The sequence below is a fragment of the Spermophilus citellus genome (assembly GCF_964194105.1).
Source record: "Spermophilus citellus genome assembly, chromosome: 7".
Classification (NCBI taxonomy): Eukaryota; Metazoa; Chordata; class Mammalia; order Rodentia; family Sciuridae; genus Spermophilus; species Spermophilus citellus.
Window position 1 is genome coordinate 79,821,788 of NC_138188.1, and position 6,445 is coordinate 79,828,232.

General features: G+C 45.1%; 1 pseudogene across 1 annotated transcript; it reads right to left on the minus strand.

The window, feature by feature from the left end:
* Window positions 1-600: 600 nt before the first annotated feature.
* Window positions 601-3,855, minus strand: LOC308652691 (RNA cytidine acetyltransferase-like; annotated as a pseudogene). Its single transcript has one exon. The product of its transcript is annotated as an RNA cytidine acetyltransferase-like (transcript).
* Window positions 3,856-6,445: the final 2,590 nt, after the last annotated feature.

Genomic DNA, 6,445 nt, shown 5'->3' on the forward strand with positions numbered 1-6,445 from the left:
ACAGTGTAGTTTTACTTTTCATTTCTTTAATTGCCAATGATGTTGAACATTTGTTTCATATATTTGTTGACTGTTCATATTCTTTTGAAAGTATCTGTTTAGTTCCTTTGCTTATTTATTGATTGGGTTATTAGGTTTTTTTTAGTCTTGCTAGGATGTTATTTATTAAAAATAGATTCTCTATCCCTCCTCTCAACCCTGCTTGCAAAAGGGCCTTGCCCAACATTTTTTCCCAAATGATGATATAACAGGTTTGAGGACTCAGACGTCACATATGACTTAAATTAAGTCTCTTCTGAGACTCTAAGGGCAGCAGGCCTAAGCCAGGAATGGAAAAGGATACGGCATCCACAAATCCTGGTGCACACAACAGCGGCCACTGAGCATCCTCCTGAACATCACCAGGAAGCTGTATACTTAAGGGCCTGGGAAGGGACAGTCAGCATGGCTTTCCCACATGTGGGAACCAGGCTGAGAAGCTGGCCACAGTGAAATCCAAACCTATGGGAAAGGAGGGCCAGGAAGGAGGCTGAGAGAGACATACCCCTGGTGGTGCCAGAGGCGGCCCAGCCACCACGCTGGAAGCAGAACTGTGTGGGAGTCACTGGGTCTTCAGTCAGTAGGGCCCACAGAGGGGCACAGTCAGGCCTACAGACTTCATCACAGCCCACCTGTGCGTTTGTTGGGGCCCCGATTGTTTCTAATCATCCAGGCTGCCACCCAGAGATGGCTCAGGAAGTCAGGTACCTCCTCACAGGCAGCCACTGAGACCCAAGTTTTTCTTCACTATTTCTTCCGCTTCAGTTTCATATCTTTTTTTTTTGTTCTTTAGATTTCTGTTTTTCTTCAACTTCTTGTTCTGTTTAGGTTCTTGTTTGGTTTCCAACTTCCTTTTCTTGTCACTCTTCAGGTTGACGATCGAGGCACTCTGCCCAGCTTTGTTCAAAACTTCATTCCACTCTTCATCATCCCCATGGATTATGTACTGAGAGAGGTCCATGTTCTTCAGCTTCCCCAATTCTTTCTTGTGTTTCTCCTGGAATTCCTTTGCTGCTTCATCCAAGTCATCATTCAGGATCTTCATCGTGGGCTCCATGACCACATCCTTCACTGCCACCATCTGCTCTTCAATGGCCTTTTCCTGCACCTCATTAAACAGCTTCACCACTTTGCAGATGATCCGGTTGAAAAGTCCCATTAATTGGCCCGAGGGCAGCTCAATCTTCTTTTCCAGCTGGTCCACAGACTTATGCTGTAGGCCAATCCCCAAGAGAAGAGCCGACTGGGCAGCAGACAGGGCCAGGTCCCCCAGTTGGTTCAGGAAATACAAGCGGGAGATGGCCAGGATCAGGTCCATGATGAGGTGATAGTCAACCATGTTCCATGAATACATCTCTAGTCGCTTCAGGTCATAGGGGAGGAAGAGTGCCTCCAGCTCCCCCCGGCCTAGGGCAGGTTGGGCTGGCTTCCCCGTGTTCCTGTTCTGAATGATGTTCAGAGCCAGTGAAGGAGAGAAGGTGCTGAACTGGTAGGACAAGGCAAGGAATCATCTTCAGAAATCTTTCCAAAAGGTTGACAGCCAGGTTCCCTGATCAGCCTTGTCCTCGTCAGTCAAAGTCTTCAGCATGATGCAAGAGTGTCTCCAGTCAGGTCATTCAGGGTCTGTCTCAAATAGACGGGAACAAATCCAGCTCGTTTCCAAAACTTGAGGAGCCTAGGGGTCAGGCCATAGGACACACCCAGGTAATCCAGGCGCTCAGCGGTCCTCTCGTTCAGTTTGAGGAGTAAGGGAGGCAGGTCCTTCTGGGGAGTGACAACTTCCTCCAATAAGCTGAAAGCCTCACTGTTTACGGTGTGGATTTCTTGGGATGTCTCGAGGACTTTTTCCTCCAGACAAGGGAACCTGCCTTCGTAGTACATCTGCAGCAGCTGCAGAGCTCGGCTGCCATAGCCCATCCCTTGATAATCTGGGTGAACAGCAATATGAACGACCTTTCCATCAGAAAGGCCACCAAAGTCTGGATCTTGGAACTGTTCTGACACTGTCCATGGAATCAGGTCCCCTGAAGACTTCTTGCCTTGAGACAGGCTATTCAAGATGGACCGACGAGAAATCTCCCACTCAAGGCACACCTGGACAACAGCAAGCACTTTGGGAAGGGCATTCTGGGTGGGGGGCACGGGAGGCAGAAGGCAGAAGACGTGATGAGCTGGCGCATCAGAGAGTACCTGGAGATCATTGGGAGAGTTCTTGTAATGTGAAGCCACCTAGAGGGCCATAAGCCGTTGGAGGAAAACTTCAGAGGCCTTGTGATAGCAGAAGAGGGTATCCCTGTTAACATAGTACTGCTCACAGGCTTCAGGTAAGGGGAAGCCAGAGACCATGTTGAGGCAATCCAGGCACAGCAAATCACTCAGCCACTTTTCCACAGCGTCCCCGGGGTGTATCGGATTGACTCCTGGAGGGAAACCTCGTGTAGTGTTCGTGCTGATGCCAGTCTGGCTGTCATCGTGGTCTTGTTCTCGGCGGTGGTGTTAACCTGGCTCTGGGCACTCTGCTGACGGAGCTGTTGAATTAACTTGAGGGACAGTGACCGGCCAGTGCCCTCAAAGCCATTGATGGTGGATGCCATGAAAACAAGGTAGGGCCCGAGCAGGCTCTTCACCAGGGGCAACGGGATGGTGGCAGCTTCATCTATCACAACGAGCTCAGCCTGGCCCAGTTTCACAGCATCTGCAGGGTGTATGTACTGAATGGTCTGCCTGTGTTCCTGGAAGACATTCACTCTGATCACTGCTTTATTGAACTCAGGGTTTAGAGACTGAATAATCTCATAATCCAGATGTTCCTGATACTGCAGAGCATCAAATCCTTTAAATACAAATTTAAACAGTGTGTGGAGATTATCAGGGCTTGGAGAGGTAACAAAAATATTGGAGTACCCAAATGCTACCACCCCAGCAAAAGCCAATCCCAGGGCTGCAGATTTTCCCTGTCCACGGGTGGCAGTGAGGGCAAAAGTACTCCTCAGGCTCTTCTCCGAGATCCTCTCGATGAATTTCAAGATGGCTTTGGCCTGGTCTAGGGTTTTGCAGTGGTCCACCAACACACTCACAGGCTAGGTGTCCTGCAAGCTCTCTTTCAACTCCTGCAGCTCCAGAGCAGAAGGACTGATTCTCATCCGGAGCCTGTGGAGGTAAGGCCTTGATGCTGGCAATGTGGAAGGAGATGGGCAGGATGTTGAGCTGGTCATCCATGACAAGGAACTTCTTACAAGTTGCCAGAGAGAAGATAAACCTCTTATTAAATCGTCCCACGATATCCTGATGGGCCTCAGTCCTGTACCTGGAATGCACATCCATGGTCATCATGTACAACTGCTTGAGTGAGTTCATGGTTCAGAGCAGGATAATCGCCAGTCCGCCACCTTCCACTGTTTCTACAGTCCTGGCCAACAAGTTTGGAGTTAAGGCTTCAAAATCCTGGAGGACACACATGCCGAAGGTATTGCCCAAGATCTTGTGGGTCTCATTATAGTAGCAATAGCAAATGTTTGTGGCCGCTACAAAGAGCTCAAAGGGGTCATCTTGCTTTATGTTCAAGGTCCCATTCTTACTTTTCTTCTGCAGCTGTTGCATTCTCTTCTTCCGGTGACTGCTAAACCCTAATTCTTTCTTATAGCACCACAGCACTGAAGGCCGAGCCTTCACAGTTGCTTTGGACAACATGTGATGGAGGATTACCACCTGATCTTTTCCATCATTCCCAACTACAACAAAGAGAGACCTTTGTCGCTCAGCTACCCCATTCTTAATGAGAATCTGGATTCAATTATCCACCTTCTTCCCATGCATGGTGAAAAACTATCAGAGCACTGGAGAATCCTGGATCAGAGAGCTTCGATTCAAAGCCTAGGCTGCACCCGGAGCCCAGTGTGAAGCGGAAGCACGTGGGGAAACGGAACAACTCCCGGGTTATTAGTTTTTAGGTGTTAAGTTTTTTGACTTCTTTGTATATCCTGGAAATTAACACCCTATCTGAGGTGTGGGTGGCAAAGATTTTCTCTCATTCTGTAGGCTCTCTCTTCAGGCTCTTGATTGTTTCCTTTGCTATAATAAGCTTTGTAGTTTGGTGCCATCCCATTTATTAATTTTTGATTTTCTTTCTTGTGCTTTTGGAGTCTTGTTAAGGAAGTTGCTGAGAGCCATAGTCAAGTAGGAATGACGCATGGCAATTTCCTTGTCAGCCTACCCCATGTTGCTTAGAGGGAGGACTCTCCATTGTGGAAATGGGCTTGCCTTGGACCCAGGTCATTTGCAGTGACATTGCATGAATGTTTGAGAAAGGTGACCCTGCTCAAGGACGAGGGCGGATCCGGGTTTAGGGCGTTCCAGATTTAAGGTGTATCCTGCTGGGAATAGGGCGTATCCTGCTGCCTCCAGGCGCCCGCTCCTTGAGTTCCAGTTGAGTTCTCACGGGATTCAGAGAGTATTTGGGATGCAGAGCCCGGTGGAGGTGTGGAATTTTCCCCAGAACGTGCGTGTAGAGTGCCAGTGAGAGTTCAGGAATAAAGAATTGCTGTCTGAATCTACAAGGCTGTGAGTGGCTCGTGATTTTGTGCCCAGCCAGACTGTGGCAGGAAGTCACTTCCCAAACCAACATGTTGAAGAGTTGGGCCTATGAAAAAAGCCAAGCAGGAGGCATCACAAGACCAGACCTTAAATGATATTACAAAGCTATAGTAACAAAAACAGCAGTGTTGTCACCAAAGCAGGCATGAAGACCAATGGAATGGAATAGAAGATACAGAGTCTAACCCAATTAAATACAGTTATCTCATAGTAGAGAAAGGCACCAAAAACATACATTGAGAAAAAATAGCCTCTTCAACAAATGGTACTGAGGAAACTGGAAGTCATTGTGTATTAGAATGAAATTTAACCTCTATCTCTCACCTTGCACAAAATTCAACTCAAAGACCTAGGTAGTAGACCAAAATCAGCTTATTTATATCAACAAACACTTTTAATTGCTGCTAATGCTAATGTCCAAGGGGGAAAAAAGAGGTGTGTGTGTGTGTGTGTGTGTGTGTGTATGTGTTTGTGATTACATGAACATATCACTTTATTTATGACTCTGATCTGTATTCTTACTGAAAATTGGAATGGGAAATTAAAATATTTCTTATTAAAACATGCATAGGCAAAAAGTTTTGAAAGGCTGATACAGTCAATTCAATATACTGATATGGTATATGGTGAAGTAGAAATACAAATAATTTTCTTTAGTTTTGTCTGATCTGCTTGTCTCGAACCAGGATAAAATTTGCACATGCCAGTAGAGGAAGACACCATTGCACAAGACAGACTATGAAAGCTGTTAACTTTGGGTACACTGCTTACGTTGGAGGTGGACTTTAGTTTCATACTGTGAAAGCAAATTAGGACTAAGTGTGAGTGCATTTCCTTGAGTACACTGTAAATATAAATCTGTAGTCTTTTTCCTAAACAATTCTATGACATGTGGGAAATGCAGAAAATGAGAGACATTGAAAAGTCTGATGGTACTTCTTGTTTTAGGGGTAAGCACAAGATTAAAGCAGGGAACACTATCATGAATGGGAGGAAATGGCTACAAGAAGCTACTACAAGAAAAGGTGAAGATGCAGTTCATGGGAGGGTATCAAGGAACCGATGCAATTATACCATTCATAAAATATTACTTTTAGCTCTCTCTCATATCTCAAAATGACTAATGACTAAGTTTGGGAGAAGCTCTTTAAACATTTTTGTGCAAAGAAGTGATTTGGATGCTTGCTGATCTGAGTTCTCTCTAAAACTCTGCTTCATAATTTGCATTAAAGAAATGGTGTGATTCTGTTGGGTCAACTAACTGGAAACTATTTGGAGCTACAGTTTGGCTCATTTTGTAGTCTTTATTTACCACTCCCTCCAGCCCCAGATTTCCTCAGAGAAATACTACAATGATTTTAAAGGTAAAATACTACTCAAATCTAAACTTACTACAAATGATGAAAATCATAAAGATTAAATTCTCTGACTACAATGGAATTAAGTTAGAAATGAATAAAAATTTTAAATAACTAGAAAGACCCCAAATATTTGGAAATTAAAATTTCCAATGTCAACAACATGTACGATGGCTTGTTCACCATTGGTACCCACGTGCCAGGAGTTCTAAGGAATTCTAGGAGTGTTCCATAACCAGGAGAGGCTGTGGCAGGAGATCCATCATCATAACTAAAACAGGCTGCTAACTCCCACTTCTGGCTGAGTTTGAGTAACGGTGCCACAGTTTTCTTTCTCCATAAACAACTAGAAAACAAAACATAATATACGAAAAAGGTATTTTCAGACATGGGACAGATGGCAGCACAGTACTGTGAATAAATAAAAAAAAAGGAAGAAGAAGAAACATAAGCAA